This window comes from Cynocephalus volans, chromosome 1, assembly GCF_027409185.1.
Source record: "Cynocephalus volans isolate mCynVol1 chromosome 1, mCynVol1.pri, whole genome shotgun sequence".
NCBI lineage: Eukaryota > Metazoa > Chordata > Mammalia > Dermoptera > Cynocephalidae > Cynocephalus > Cynocephalus volans.
In genome coordinates this window covers 200943973-200962143 of record NC_084460.1, presented here as the reverse complement: position 1 = coordinate 200962143, position 18171 = coordinate 200943973, and the positions used below count along the sequence as shown (strand labels likewise).

Below are 18171 nucleotides of genomic sequence, written 5' to 3'. Positions count from 1 at the left end.
TTGTTCACTTGGAAAAACATACAGATACAAATACCCAGGAAATTTTAGAAAAAGATAAGTAATAATCAGTTTTTTAGATATTAAAACATAAAGACCAATAACTATAACTATGCATTATTGACATATATTATAATAATATTTTATTTAGCTAAATAGACTAATTAGGAAGTTCACAAATAAAACCAAATGTATATGGGGACATAGTATATATTATATGTGTCATGTCAAGTTGAAGGATAATTAAATAAATCACTCAGTCAAAGGTATTGGGAACACAGGGGGCCATTTGGAAAAATCTGAAAAAATCATTCTTTGTACTGACTATCATAATGAATTCAAAGTGTATCAAATATTTAAATGTAATAAAATAAATTAAAATAATAAAAATATACAAGGAAAACATAAAAGACTTATTTTACATCTTCTTAGGTGTCAAACTTTTAAACTATGATCTAAAATACAAAAACTATATTTAAAAAAATGGATAAAGCAGGGCTGGATGGTTAGCTCAGCTGGTTAGAGCAGTGTTATAAAACCAAAGTCAGGAGTTTGCATGCCCTTACTGGCCAGATACCAAAAAAAAAAAAAAAAAAAGAAGGATAAAGTAAAAAAGTCAACAACATAAAAATATCTTGTGTGTAGCAGAACATCCTACCTAAGTTCAAAAACAAATGACAAACTGAGAATAATATTTGCAATTTATATTACCAAGGATTAATTGTTTCCAGGAATAAGTAAGAAAAAGATTAACAAAGAAATAGAAAAGTGAACGAAGGTCATGAATAGGCAATTTTTAAAAAATGAGAACATACATACAACTTAAATATGACAACATGCTCAACCTCAATTTAATAAGAAAATAAAAGTAGTGATTATAATGATATTTCCTTTTTTTTATGTCTCTACATGACCAAATACCCATCTGATAACACTGTGCCGTTGAAGCTGTGAAGAAATATTACCACTGGGAATATAAATTTATAATATCCCCATCAGGTATATTTGACTAAATCTCTTAGATGTATAAATTCAAAGTGCCCATATATCCAGTAATTTAAATTCCTGGATTTTACTTTACACAAATGTTTTCACACAGTATGTTTGAAATGGTACAGGTAAGACTGCCCAACAGGGAACAGTGAGTGAAAAAATTCTATTACACAACCACATTTTCTAATTGATGGGAGAGAAACAATTTTTGCTTTATTTTACTATGAAGAGTATATCTTCAAATGCCAGCTGTCCAAGACAACAGTGGTTCCAATCAAGCCAAGCACTTTAAACATACAGACACCTTTGACCCCCAGGATAGTCAGCAGTTAGTATGCTAACCGTGTCTCAATGTTTTTCTCTCAGCATTTGGGAAAGGATCTTCTCAGAACAGGTGTCCAATGATTGCTGATGAATGAGAGATGGAAGAACAAAGCGTATTAGTGATACAGCCATATTTGTCACTCTTTATCACTGCTATTGCATTTAGATTGAGAATTAAGTGTTATTGGGAATGTGTGCTCCCACGGAATGTAAGTTCCACAGCGGAGGGATCTTTATAGGGCTACTGTTGATGTTTAAGCACATAGAACACCATCTTACACATCTTACAGTCGGCAATAAATGCTAGTTAAACGAGTTGAATAAATGAAGCAACATCCTTTCATGGTCTCTTTGGCACTGCCATATCTTTTCTTTTAATTGAAAAGCCTGCCCTTTTAATTTCTGTTTGACTCTTGGTTGCTAACTGTCCATTTGATCTTTGGATAGTCACTCCCTAGTATCTCAGTCTTCCCATTTGGGTTAGTTTTACATAGGTTCTTTTATTTATAATATAACATTATTTTTGGAAATTCTTCTTTAACTGAACTTACAAAAAAGTTAAGTTTTTTGTAAATTTGTTTGTTTGTATTACTAATAATATATATAATTGAGAGACCTTCATTAAAACAATGCAGATTTGAATTTGCTTTGCCTTTTGATTAACTATGGACATTAATTAAGCCTCAAATATACAGAGAGTAGTTTTAGTGACAACACGGGATTCATAAAGACATGGCTTCTCAAGTAATAACAGTGTAGACACAAAGATAAAAACACCAATTTTGCAGATTAGGACAATAATTCAAGACATAAACATTTCCCATAATATTAAAAAAAATCATAAATGAATGAAAATATGTTCTCTATAACAGTAATAATTCTCTGTGTTCATTCCTTCATGCTCTACATTTTAAATATCAGGTCTCTCTCTCCTGGTACTTTTATTTATGGTTTCTGTATTACTTGATATCTTAGTAAATTATCTAAAGACCTCAGTACGTGGGTACTATTAACAATAAAAATTTAGAGGCAGACAGGATCAACACAAGGTCAAGTCTTTTCTAGTGGAGTTAAGTTGGTCTTATATCTAGATGGTGTTACTGTCCTGCAGCTATTCTAGTAATGATTTGCTGGCTTTGTGGAGACTGTTTGTTCAGATAGCTCTATTTTAATGGCTACATTAAATTTGATCATCCCATTATTTAAGGATCTGTTGCCTTTTATGTCTCCAAAAATGACAGCTCTCAGTGATTAAAGATTAGTCCAACTCCATCCCTTCAAATCTTATTGAAAGATAGATACCAAATAAATAATAATTAACAGTTGATACAATAAGCTAAATGATGAAAATGCCTTTGAGCATACTGTTCTTCATTCATTGTTCAACTACAATTTATCACCTCTTAGTCTGATCTGACCTACCCCCATCCTTCTGTGATAGGAACCGCTCTTCCTTACTTACACAGCACTGAGAGAATGAATCTGTCATGGCAAGATAGATTGCACTGTATCATAATCATTGCTGAATATGACTGTAACATTATTACTGTCAACAGGCTCAGTTTGCCCTCTTGTACTAAGAAAATGACCTGAAAGTTCAAAAGTTGGTGCAAGGATTGGAAGCTTTATTCAGATTACCAGCATCTGGGGGATGACCAGGCTAAAATCATCCCACCTTCTGATTCCTGGTCTGGGGCTTATAAAGGGGAAGAGGCAGAAAGGTGAGGCAAGGATTTTGTCCTGCAAGCAAAGGGCAAGGCTGGTCATAGACCAGCAGAGGGTCTGAGTCAGATACCAGGGTCCCATGAAGGACTGACTACTTTGGTTTCATGGAGTCTGTGGTTGGTAGACTGGTCAGCTTTGAACCCTTGATGAGAGTTACTCTTTATCTCCTAGGGAGAGCTTAAAGACAATAACCTCAGTTAAGCATCACTGGAACATAAAAATACCTGACTCATACCTCTAACTAATGTGGATGCAATTTTCCTTTAAGCAAGAAGGTGAGTTAGTAATTGGCTAGGGTGCGTTGTCTTTCTCTTGGAATTCCTTTGTTTGCAGTTGATTAGGAAAGGTAAGATAAACAAGATAATTTAGTTTCAATTCTTAATTTTAGGTGCACAACATCTAAAGTAAATCAACATAAGACGGTGTAATGGAAGATAAACAGAAATAAACTTTTGAGAAGGATCCTTCTGGGGTATGATTTCATCCCCTGGCAGTTTCAGCCATATGGTCAGTTTCTCAATTCCTCTGTGTTGGGAAAATAGAATAGTTTGGTCAGGGCCCTCTCCTCCGCTCACATTGGGTGTAGTTTAGCACATCCATCGCAAGCAAATTGTGTGTGTGTGTGTCTGTGTGTGTGTGGAGTTAGTGCGCATGCGTGCCAATGTGTCTTTTTAGTTTTGTTGCTATTCTTATGCTCTTCAGAGAGAGAGTGAGAGAAAGAGAGAGTTTGGTGAAGCATGCGGGCATGTGTCGGCCTCAGGCATCTACCCGGCACAGCCATGCTTTCCAACCTGTGACTCCAAGGACTTTTTGGCCAGTTACCTAGCCCATAGACCTGCATGAAGGGGTCTGGTGACCAAGCCTGGCATGTGAAGGGTTTGTGATCCAGACTGGACAATGGGCTTGAGGGGTCTATGGGCTCCAGACCCAGCCTTAGCTTGACAATCGGCCCACTTGGTGCAGGATTACCAGGAGGTAAAAGACCCCGACAACTAGCGTGGTCATGGACCTAGACAACTGATGTCATGAACAGGATTAAGAGCTAGACAATTGGCACTGTGAGGATTCCAGACAGCAGCCTTAGCAGACTGCCACAAATTGACACAGCGAACAGGATTACACTACACTCTGCTTACCTCAAGGAATTGATGATTATCAGTTCCGAAATTAGTGAAATTTTCTGCTTCGTCTTAGTTACCCAAAAGATGACCATTCTCTGGCTAAGTTCCTTTTCAACATTCTATATGGAAGACTATATAAAGACATGGGCTATGTCTTTCATGCCTGTGTCTTTGGGTCTAGCACAGATTGTGAAAAGTATCAGAAACTCAAAAAATAATTGCTAAATAATGCGATAAAAAATAAATAACACTCTTCAAAACTTTGAAAGTTTAAAAGAAAGTGTAAGTCACTGAATGCAAGAAAAAATGATAATGAAAGATACACATTTCTGCTAATTGTTAATTTAACACTAAGCACAGTTTTATTCTTAATAAGTACAATTTTATTTAAACATAAATTTATTATTTAGCAAATAAGTGTAGCTATATTGAATTTTTATTTCACTTATATTTTGAAGAAATTAACTTCCCTAGATTTAGGCCACAAAATTTCTTTAGCAGCCCATAATCTGTTTTGTGTGGGTAAATTACCAGATGACAATCTGTTCACATCAAATCCCAGCCCCAGGTACAGTAGCTGCAGTATTACCAATAAAGAAAAACTAACTTCTATTAAGAACCTGCTGGGTTTCTAACAAGATGTAAGCTATCGTTTATTAAGTATACTTTATTAGTGAATTTAAAGTGTAGAAATTCAACTTCATATCATTTTTAAAAGACAAAAACAGAAAACTTTTCATTTTTATTGAGATATGCCATACAGAGTAGTGTACAAACCATAATTAAACATATCTACACATCATCCAAAATATACACTTGTAAATGGATAGAAAATTATCATCTTCCTACAAACTCCCCTTGTGACCATCCCCAATCTCTATTCTTTCCTCCTCCCAAAGGAACCACTATCCCGACATATGACAACTATGACCCACTTTTCCTTTATTTGCAAAGTCTAGACATAGTAGTATATTTATGTAGCATTTTGTATCTTTCTTTATTTGCAGATTACAGGCATGGCATTATCCATTATGTATTCATTTGTCTTTCTGTGTGTTTGTGATATTCATTCATTTTATCTGCTGTATATGGCACTAGTTTATTATCGTTGCTGTAGAATATCCTAGCATCTGAATATTCCCCAATGTATATATCCATTATAGTGTTTATGAACATTTGATTTGTTTCCAGTTTGAGCCTGTTATAAGTAGTGCTGAAATATACATTTATATCCATATTTTTGACACTTATGTTCATGAATTTCTGTTGGCTATATACCAAGGAATATGTGCATGTAGTGCATTTCTTTTATTCCTAAAAATGAATGGAAGTTAACAGGTAAATGAAGTAATGGAGCATGAAGTAATCTTTTAGGTTGGTAAACATGAGGAACAAATATATAGAAGATTCTAAAGTTTTCTATTCATTGACAAATAACTAAAAATCTAGCTAGATGAGTGGGTAGTGATGCTGTCATTGGCATTTTTGGATAAAAAATAAATAAATATTAATCTTAAAAGTGAGAGAAATAGATAAAATTTCGATAAAAGACACTGTTTTACTGACTCGGTGCTAAATTTATAATTTACCCCAAGGAGAGATATGGCTCTATTGTACCCATTATGAGGGTTGAGACTTCCACATATATTTTTAATCTAACTCCACAAAAACTCAAACTGTTATTTTCTAAACTTTGTAGATTAAAAAAAAACGAGTTTCAGGGCCAGCGTCTGGCTCACATGGGAGAGTGTGGTGCTGATAACATCAAAGCCATGGGTTTGGATCTAGGGATGGCCGGTTGGCTCACTTGGGAGAATGTGGTGCTGACAACACCCGGGCAAGGGTTAAGATCTCCTTACCAGTCATCTTTAAAAAAAATAATAATAATAGAATAAAATAAAAAATAAATAAAATATTCTAGTTTCATTGAATTTAGGTAAAATACCTCAAACCAAAAACCTATTAAGTCATAACTTACTAGAACAGAAACTCATGAGCTAAAATTTCTTCCAGGGTGGGGGGATGGAGGGTGGGGCAAAATTAATGTTGGGGTAGAAAAATCTGTACTATAATTAATGAATTGCTAAAGGCACAATGTGGGAAGGTTTAAGAGTTAAATACACAATATAGTTGATTATGTGTGCTTATGTGTATTTCCTGGGTATACAGATATGCTTATGCATGCTTACACATAAGTAAAATTAGCAACAATCATACAGTGGACAGGAGAAAGAAATTAGGATTATTTTGTTATGAAGGGTCACACACTACCCATGAAGTGGTACAGTGTTATGTGAAAGTGGGATTGGATTAGTTAAAATGTATACTTCAAATTCTAGGGAAATACTAAAAGAAGTAAAACAAAACAAAAAAAGTACAACTGATATGCTAAGAATGGAGTGAAAATAGAATCATATCAATTGTTCAATTAAAACCACAAAAGAGGAAAAAAAAGAAAGACAAAAATAGGAATAAAGAACAAGCACAACAAATAGAAAACAGTAACAAATATGGTACATATCAATCCAACTATATCAGTAATCAATAGTCAGTAGTCTAAATGCACCAATTAGAAGGCAAAGATTGTCAAAATAAATAAACAAACAAGACCCAACTCTATGAGGGTTCTTTAAAATATTCACAGAAAATTTGAATTAAAAGATGATATCCTTCCATGATCTTTTTGAGGACCCCTTGCATATTGTCTATAAGAAACCCATTTTATGTATAAAATCATACATAGATTTAATTGAAATAAATGGAGGAAAATATACCATGTTAATAGCAATCAAAAGAAAGCAGACAAGCTATATTAATTTCACACAAAGCAGACTTCAAAGAAAAAAAAAGTTATAATAGATAAAGAGGTGCATTGCATAATGATAAAGTGGCCAATTTTCAAAGAAGAAATAATTGTCCTTAATGTATATATGCCTAACAACAGAGCATCTGAATATGTTAGGTAAAAACTGATAGAAATGTAAGGAGAATTGGATGAATGCAATATCATAGTTAACTCTCTATCAGAAATGAATAGATGCAGCAGGCAGAAAACCAGTGGAGTGTAGTTGAATGCAGCAACACCACCTATCAAGTGGATAAAATTGACATCTGTAAACTATTTCATCCAAACAATAGCAGAATACACATTTTTCTCAAGCTGACATGAAACATTCACCAAAATAGACTGCATTCTGAGTCATAAAACAAACCTTAAAACACAAAAGGAATAGAAAATATACAATGTCTTCTTTCAGACCACAGTAGACTTAAACTAGAAATCAATAATAGAAAGATAACTGAAAAATGCCCAAACACATGGATATCAAACAACACACTTCTAAATAAAATATAGTTCAAAGAGTAAACGTCAAGAGAAATTTAAAAACATTTTCAAGTAAATGAAATTAAAAATAAAATATAAAACTTTGGGAGATGTAGCAAAATGAGAGTTTAGAGAAAAATTTCCAGCATTAACTTTATATATTAGAGGAGATACGTAAAATCAATCATTTAGGAGCAGCCCACCTCACTGACCCTAAGGCCCTGAGGCAGCACAGTCAACCTGGCATGCTACATGGGATCCAGGCCAGGCAAGACCTTGCCCCTAAGAGGCCCGCCTCACGAACCCTCAGGCCCTGAAGCAGTAGCACTGACCCAGTAATTCTCATGGGATCCAGGCCAGGTGAGACCCCCACACCAGAGAGACCCACCCCACTGACCCTCAAGGTCCAAGGCAATAACAGGCAACCAAGTGTCAGCAACCCTCCCTGCCACTGCAGACTGCAGATATCAGGGTGGAATGAGTGGACCATGCAAGCCTCTGCCACAATGACTAAACACGATCAGAGAGATACTAGAAATATGAAAATCCAAGAAAGTATGACACCACCAAAGGAATATAATAACTCTCAAGTACTAGATCCTACAGAACAGGAAGTCCTTGAAATGACTGACAAGGAATTTCAAGCAACAATTCTGAGAAAATTAAATAAGATACAAGAAGACTCAGACACCACAACAAAATGGGAAAAAGTATACAGGACTTGAAAGAGGAAATGTACAAAGAAATCAATACCCTGAAAAAGAATGTAGAAGAGCTTGTGGAGCTGAAGGATTCATTCACTGAAATTAAAAAAAATAATAATAAATAACAGAGAACTTAACCATCAGGCTAGACCAAGTAGAAGGGAGAATTTCAGACCTTGAAGAAAGCCTGTTTGAAATAAAACAGTTGGATTAAAAAAAAGAGAAGATTTTAAAAATTGAAGAAAATCTAAGAGAGATAACAGATAACCTTAAGCACTCAAATATATGAATCATGACTATTCCAGAGGGGGAGGAAAATGGGAATAGCATTAAAAACAGATTCAATGAAATAATAGAAGAAAACTTCCCAGTTATGGAGAGAGATACAGTTCTTCAGAATCAGGAGGCTCACAGATCCCCAAACATTTTCAACCCAAAAAGGCCCTATCCAAGACATATTTTAGTCAAACTGGCAAAACTCAAAGACAAAGAAAGAATCTTAAAAGCTTAAAGAGAGAAGCATCAAATCACCTATAAGGGGACCCCTATCAGAGTAACATCAGACTTTTCATCAGAAACCCTAAAAGCCAGAAGAGAACGGGATGATATATTCAAAATACTAAAAGACAAAAATTGCCAGCCAAGAATATTTACCCAGCAGGGCTATCTTTCTGAAATGAAGGAGAAATAGTATATTTCCCAGACGAACAAAAAAACTGCAGGAGTTCACTACCACACAACCAGATTTACAAGAAATTCTCAAGGGAGTATGGGTCTGGTATCTGAAAAACAAGCATCACTACCATGAATACTCAAGAAAGAACAAAATCCACCAATAGAAATAAAATGCTAACAATAAAGAGAAAAAAAGTCTATCTACCATCCCAAGAAACCAAGAAACACAAGAGACAATCAGTAAAACAGAAAGAAAGGTACAAAAAATATTTAAAATATTGAAGCAAAAATCAATAAAATGTCAGGAGTATATCAACACATTTCGATAATAACTCTTAATGTAAAAGGATTAAATTCAACACTCAAAATACATAGAATGACTGATTGGATTAAAAAGATTGACCCAACAATAAGCTGCCTTCAAGAGACTCACCTCACCTGTAAAGACACACATAGACTAAGAGTGAAAGGATGGAAAGATATACCATGCAAACAGAAATGAAAAACAAGCTGGAGTAGCTATTCTTATATCAGATAAAATAAACATTAAACAAAAATCATAAAAATAGATAAAGAAGACCCCTATATAATGATAGAAGGATCCATCCAACAAGAAGACATAACAATCATGAATATATATGCACTCAACATTGGAGCAGCCAGATCTAAAAGCAAACACTATTAGATCAAAAGACAGAGATAGACACTAATACCATAATAGTAGGGGACATGAACCCTCCATTCTCAACATTAGTCAGATCATCTAGGCAAAAAATTGATAGAGAAACACAAGATCTAAACAACACTTTAGACCAACTGGATTTGGCAGGCATCTACAGAACATTTCATCCAACAATCTCAGAATATTCATTTTTCTCATCAGCATATGTAACATTCTCCAGAATAGACCACATGTAGGTTCATAAATCAAGTCTCAACAAATTCAAAAATTTTGGAATCATTCCATATATTTTTTCAGATCACAATGGATTAAAACTAGAAATCAATAACAAATGAAACTCTGGAAACTATACAAATACATGGAAATTAAACAACATTCTACTTAATGACATATGGGTCCAAGAGAAAATTAAGCAGGAAATAATTTATTGAAACTAATGCAAATAATGACACATCATACCCAAACCAGTGGGATACTGCAAAAGCATTATTAAGGGGGAAATTTATCATGTTAAATGCTTACTTTAGAAGAATGGAAAGATGGCAAGTGAACAACCTAACACTTTACCTTAAAGAACTAGAAAAACAAGAACAATTCAAACCCAAAGTTAGCAAATGGAAATAAATAAGATCAGAACAGTACTAAATGAAATAGAAACCCCCCAAATGATACAAAAGATAAATGAAACACAAAGTTGGTTTTTTGAGGAGATAAATAAAATTGACAAGCCATTAGCAAGGCGAACTGAAAAAAGAAGAGAGATGACACAAATAACAAAAATTAGAAATGAAAAAGGTGATATTACAACAGATACCCAGAATTACAAAGAATCATAAGAGACTACTATAAACAACTAAATGCCAACAAATTTGAAAATCTAGAGGGAATGTATAAATCTTGATACACACAAACTATCAAGACTAAGCCAAGAGACATAGAAAATATGAATAGACCAATAACAAACAAAGAGACAGAAGTGATAATCAGCAGTCTCCCAACTAAGAAAAGCCCTGGACCAGATGGCTTCACTGCAAAATTCTACAAAACATTTAAAGAAAAATTAATACCAATTCTCTACAAACTATTTCAAAAAATTGAAACAGAGGCCATTCTCCCAAACTAATTCTAAGAGGCAGACATCAACCTGATACCAAAACCAGACAAAGATACAACATAAAAAGAAAACAACAGGCCAATACCTTTGATGAATATAGATGAAAACATTCTCAATAAAATACTAGCTAATAGAATACTGTAACACATACAGATTACACACCATGATCAAGTGAGATTCATCCCTGGGATGCAAGTTGGTTCAACTTACACATATCAATAAATGTGATACACCACATCAAAAAAATCAAAGACAAAAAACATGTGATCATCTCTATAGACACTGAAAAAACATTTGACAAAATTCAACATTCATTCATGATAAAGACTTTCTGTAAGTTGGGTATAGAAGGTAAGTATTGCAACAATATTAAAGCCACATATAACAAACCCAATGTCAATATCATCTTGAATGGGGAAAAGTTGAAAGCTTCTCCTTAAGAACAGGAACAAGACAAGGATGCCCACTCTCACCACTTCTATTCAACATAGTATTGGAAGTACTAGCCAGAGCAACCAGGCAAGAGAAGGAAATAAAAGGCATCCAGACTGGAAAGATGAAGTCAAACTGTCCCTCTTTGCAGATGATATGATCCTACAAATAGAATAGCCTAAAGACTCAACAAAAAAACTCTTGGAGTTGATAATGTTTTCAGCAAAGTTGCAGGATACAAAATCAACATGCAAAAATCAGCATGGCAGCACATATACTAAAATTGGAACAATACAGAGAAGATTAGCATGGCCCCTGCACAAGGATGACATGCAAATTCGTGAAGCATTCTATGTTTTTTCAACATAGTGCTGGAGGTACTAGCTAGAGCAATCAGGTCAGAGAAAGAAATAAAGGGAATCCAGATTGGAGAAGATGAAGTCAAACTTTCCCTATTTGCAGATGGCATGATACTATATACAGAAAAACCTAAAGACTCTATCAAAAAACTCCTAGAGCTGGTTAATAACTTCAGCAAAGTTGCAGGACACAAAATAAATGCCCAGAAATCAGTACCATTTATATACTCAAATAATGAATTAACAGAAAGAGCAATAAAGAAAGTAAGCCCATTTACAATTGTCACCAAAAAAAAATACGATACCTAGGGATCAATTTAACCAAGGAGGTTAAAGACCTCTACAATGGCAACTACAAACCACTTCTGAAAGAAATTAAAGAAGACACGAAAAGATGGAAAGATATTCCATGTTCTTGGATTAGAAGAATTAACATTGTGTAAATGTCTATACTACCCAAAGTGATCTACACATTCAATGCAATCCCCATCAGAATACCCAGGACATTCTTCACAGAAATGGAAAAAACAATATTACCTTTCATATGTAATAACAAAAGACCACAAATAGCCAAAGCAATCTTGAGGGGGGGAAAAAAAAAAAAAAACAGCCAGAGGCATAACCCTGGCTGACTTCAAATTATACTACAAAGCTGTTGTAACCAAAAAAGTGTGGTATTGATATAAAAATAGACATTCAGACCAGTGGAGTGGAATAGAGAACCCAGAAATCACTCCTCAGGCTTATAGCCATCTAATGTTAGACAAAGGCAACAAAAATCTACATTGGGGAAAAGATTGCCTCTTCAACAAGTGGTGCTGGAAAATTGGATATCCATATGCAGAAGAATGAAACTAGATATGCATCTCTCACCATACACTAAAATCAACTCAAAATGGATAAAAGACCTAGGTATAAGAGCCGAAACTATAAAATTACTAAGGGAAAATATAAGTGAAACACTTCAGCAGCTATGTCAGGGCACAGGCTTTATGAACATGAGCCCAAAAGTACCAGCAGCAAAAGAAAAAATAAACAAGTGGGACTATATCAAACTAAAAAGTTCCTGCACAGCAAAAGAAACCATCAACAAAGTGAAAAGACAACCTACAGAGTGGGAGAAAATTTTTTGCCAACTATGCATCTGACAAGGGACTAATATCCAGAATATACATAGAACTCAAGCAATTATACAGTAAAAAAATAAATTGCCCAATTAAAAAATGGGCAAAGGAACTGAATAGATAGTTTTCAAAGGAAGACATACAAATGGCCAGCAGATACATGAAAAATGCTAAACATCACTAGTCATAAGGGAAATGCAAATTAAAACCACATTGAGATACCATCTCACTCCAGATAGACTGGCTATGATCAAAAAGATGGTGAATAACAAATGCTGGTGAGGGTGTGGAGAGGAGGGAACACTACTGCACTGTTGGTGGGAATGTAAATTAGTACAACCACTTGGGAAAACAATTTGGAGGTTTCTCAAACAACTACAGATTGATCTTCCATATGATCCAGAAATCCCTCTGCTTGGTATATATCCAGAGGAATGGAAATCATCACGTCGAAGAGATATCTACACTCCCTTGTTTATTACAGCTCTGTTTTCAATAGCCAAGATATGGAACCAACCTAAATGTCCATTAATAGATGATTGGATAAGGAAACTGTGGTATATATACACAATGGAATACTATTCTGCCATAAAAAAGAATGAAATACTCCCATTTGCAACAACATGGATGAACCTGGAGAAACTTATGTTGAGTGAAACAAGAAAAGCACAGAGGGATAAATACCACATGTGCTCACTCATATGTGGGAGCTAAAAGAGAAAGGAAGGCAGGAAAGAAAGACCACAGTAGTCCCATGATCCAACAGAGCGAGGGAAAATTCCTAGGGCTACAAATTGGAGTTGGGGGGAGGGGATGGATGTTGAGGGATAACTGGAAGGGGACAAAGGGTACAAAAGTAATTTCTGGTAATGAGTATGCCCCCAATATGAATCTGGCCCCCACATCATGGGCAGGAGGGGGGATAATCAGCTTTATATCTCATGAATATTCAAAATCAATCAATCAATCAATCAATTAATTAATTTAAAAAATAAAAGAGGAAGAGAGAACTGAGCTAGCATGTGAGCACGCTCAGCTCCATCACCACGTGAGGGCCAGCACCACTTCAGGATTCTGCAGAGAGTCCCCACTGGTATGAAGACCCTCACCAGATGTTCCCCTTTGGCCTTGGATTTCCCAGACTCCAGAACTGTAGGAAATAAATTTTATTTTTTTATAAATTAAAAAAAAATATCAGTAGCATTTCTGTACTCCAACCATGAACTAGCAGAAAAAGAAATCAAGAAAGCTAGTCCATTTAGAATAGTCACCAAAAAAATAAAATTCCTAGTAATAAATTTAAGTGAGGATGTGAACCTCTGTGATGAGAAGTACAAACCACTGTTGAGAAAAATTAAAGAGGACACAAGAAGATGGAAAGATATCCCATGCTCTTGGATTGGAAGAATTAACATTGTGAAAATGTCCATATAACCCAAAGTGATTTATAGATTCAATGTAATCCCCATCAAAATTCCAATGACATTTTTCTCAGAAATGGAAAACACAATTCTAACTTTCATATGAAATAACAAAAGACCATGAATAGCCAAAGCAATCCTGAACAAAAAAATATACAGCTGGAGACATAACACTACCTGACTTTAAACTATACTACAAAGACATAGTAACCAAAACAGCATGGTACTGGCATAAAAACAGACACATAGGCCAACTGAACAGAATAGAGATTCCAGAACTCAGCCCATGCACCTACAGTCTTCTGATCTTTGACAAAGACACCAAGATTACACACTGGGGAAGAGACTGCCTCTTCAGTAAATGTGCTGGGAAAATTGGACATTCATATGTAGGAGAATGAAACTAGACCAGTACCTTTTATTATATACCAAAATCAACTCATAATGGATTAAAGAATTAGATATACTTCCTGAAACAATAAAACTCCGTAAAGAAAACATATGGGAAACACTCCAGGAAGTAGGATTGGGTATAGACTTTATGAATACAACCCCAAAAGCACAGGTAACTAAAGGAAAAATAAACAAATGGTATTATATAGGACTAAAAAGCTTCTGCACAGCAAAAGAAACAATTTACAGAGCAAAAAGACCATCAAAAGAGTGGGAGAAAATATTTGCAAAATATGCATCTGACTAAGGATTAATATCCAGACTATACAAGGAACTCAAGCAACTTAGCAGCAAAAAACAAGTAACCCAATTAAAAAATGGGCAAAGGAGCTGAATAGGTATTTTTCAAAGGAAGAAATACAAATGGGCAACAGACACATGAAAAAAAAGCTCAACATCATTCAGTATTTGGCTAATGCAAATTAAAACCACTTTGTGATACCATCTCACTCCAGTTAGGATGGCTAATATCCAAAGGACTGAGAGTAATAAATGCCATCAAGGATGCAGAGAAAAAGGAGCCCTCCTACACTGTTGGTGGAACAGCAAAATGGTGCAGCCTTTATGAAAATGGTATGGAGTTTCCTCAAACAACTACACAAAGATCTACCATACGACCCAGTTATCCCACTACTGGGTATATAACCAGAGGAATGGAAATCATCATGTCAAAGAGATACCTGTACTCACATGTTTATTGCAGCACTATTTACACTAGCCAAGAGTTGGAACCACCCTAAATGTCCATCATCAGATGAGTGGATAAGGAAAATGTGGTAAATTGACACAATGGAATACTACTCTGCTATAAAAAAAAAAGAAATACTACAATTCCCAGCAACATGGATGGACTTAGAGAAAATTATATGAAGTGAAATAATCCAGGCAACAGAAAGAAAAATACTGTATGTTCTCACTTATTGTGAGAGCTAATAAAAATAGATAAATAAATATACAAACAAATAAATGGTGGGGGAGATGAAGATAAAGACAATAATTCCTTGAACTTGTTAAGACAATAATTCCTTGAACTTGTTAAGACAAAGGAACACTTATGATGTTGATGGGGGTGAGGGAGGGGGGAAAAGAGGAATTGGTAAAGGGACACAAAAATCACCTATGTTGTATATTGATAAATTAAAATTTATAAAATAAATAAATAAATAAAAATCATGCATTTAAGTTTCCATCTTAGGACTACTTATAAAGATGAGTAAATTAAATTCAATATATTACAGACAAAGAGAAATAATAAGAATTAAATCAGAAACCAATGAAATTATTTAAAAACAGGAAATCAATTTTAAAAAATCAACAAATCAAAAGCTGTCTTGTTGAAAAGATCAATAAAAGGATGATCGTTTAGCCAGGCTAAATAAGTAAATCAGAGAAGGGACAAAAAGTACCAATAACAGAAATAAATGAAGGCACATTTGTACGGATCTGATGGATAATAAAAGGATAATAAGATATGTTATAGACAACTCTATGCTCACAAATTTGATAGTCTACATTGAAACTGGAGAATTTCTTGAAAGAAGCAATCTGCCAGAATTTATCTGAAAGGTAGACAATTTGAATAGGCTTATATCTATTAAAGAAATTGAATCCATAATGAATAACATTCCCAGTCAGAAAACACCAAGCCCAGTTTGGTTCACTGGTGAATTCTATAAACATATAAGGAAGAGCTTATACCAAATTCTCTACAAACTGTTACAGAAGATAGAGGCAGAGGCAATACTTTGTAACTAATTTTATGAGGCCAGCATCTCTCTAATACAAAACCAGGCAAAAACATTATAAGAAAAGAAAACTACAGATCAATAAAAAATAAATAAATGAACAGATAACTCTCATAAACACAGATACAAAAATTCTCAACAAAATCTTAGCAAATCGAATTCAACAATGTAGAAAAAGAAGTATGCATCACAACCAAGTAAGCTGTATCGCAATTTTGTAAGGCTAGTTCAAAATTCAAAAATTAATTAACATAATCTATAGCATCCACAGATTAAAGAAGAAAAATCACATGAGAATATCAAAAGATGCAGAAAAAGCATTTGACAAAATCCAATGACCATTCCCAATAACAACAACAAAAAATATTCTTAGTAAAGCAGAAATGGGGGGAAATTCCTCAACTTGATAAAGTATATCTACAGACAATCTAAAGCTATCCTCATACTTAGTGGTGAGAAACTAGAAGCTGTTTTACTAAGATGAGGAACAACACAAGTATTTCTCTTCTCAGTTCTTTTTCAACATCATACTGGAAGTCTTAGCTAATGCAATAAGAGAAGTAAATAAAAGTATACTGATTGTTAAGAATTAAATAAAACTGTCTTTACTTGTAGATGACTTAATTAAAATTTCAAATTATCTTAAAGAATAAAAAAAATAAAAAAGCATAACTCCTATTAATAATAAGTTATTTTAGCAAGGTTGCAGAATACAAGGTTAATGTATAAAAATCTATTGTTTTCCTATATACCAGCAATAAACAAGTGGAATTTGAAGTTAAAAACACAAGACCATTTACATTAGCAGCCCCCAAAATAAAATACTTAAAAATCTAACAAAAAATGTACAAGATCAATATGAGAAAAACTACAAAATTCTGATGAAAAAAATCAAAGAATAACTAAATAGGTATTTAATGTTCATGGGTGTGAATACTCGATGTTGTCAAGATATCAATTCTTAAATCATTTATAGATTCAATGCAATTTTAATCAAAATCCTAGCAGTTATTTTTTGATTACTGACAAACTTATTCTAAAGTTTACATGGAGAAGCAAAAGACCCAGAACAGCCAATACCTTATGGAAAAAGTAGTACAAAGTTGGAGGAATGACATTATCCAACCTTAAGATTTGCTATAAAATACAGTAAATATGACAGTGTTATATTGACAAGAGACTAGGCAATAAGATAAATGGAAGAGAATAGAGAGCCAAGAAATAGACCCCCCATACCTTTTTTTTTTTTTTTTTTTTTTTTTGTCCTTTTCGTGACCGGCACTCAACTAGTGAGTGCACCGGCCAGTCCTATATAGGATCCGAACCCGCGGCGGGAGCGTCGCAGCGCTCCCAGCGCTGCACTCTACCAAGTGCGCCACGGGCTCGGCCCTAGACCCCCCATAAATATAGTCAACTGGTCTTTGACAAAAGAGCAAAGGCAGTACAATGGCGCAAAGACAGCCCATTTAACAAATAGTGCCAGAACAAATGGATGTACACATGTGTATTAGTCTTTTTCTGTTGCTTATAACAGAATATCTGAAACTGAGTAACTTGCAAGGAAATGAAATTAATTTCTTACAATATTTGAGGCTGGGAAGTCCAAGGTACAAAGAATACATCTGGCGAGAGCCTTTTTCTGAGTGGGAATTTTACAGGGTCCTGTGGTGACACAAGGTATCATATGGCAACAATAGAGTGAGCAAGAGCTCTCCCATGTGTTCTCCTTATAAAGCCACCAGTCCACCCTTATGGTAACTTCTTACCATCAACCCATTACTCCATGAATTGATTAATTAATTCATGAGAGCACAATCCTCATGATCCAATCACTTCTCAAAGGCTCCACCCTTCAAATAACATAATCAGATTTCCCACCTTCTTAATACTGTTACAATGGGGATCAAGTTTCCAATACATGAACTTTTAGGGAGCACATTTAATCCATAGCAACAATATGGAAAAAAAAATTAGGGA

The 18171-nt window shown here is 34.5% G+C and overlaps 1 pseudogene; it reads left to right on the top strand.

The window, feature by feature from the left end:
• Positions 1-11352: 11352 nt before the first annotated feature.
• Positions 11353-11452, top strand: LOC134365125 (U6 spliceosomal RNA; annotated as a pseudogene).
• Positions 11453-18171: the final 6719 nt, after the last annotated feature.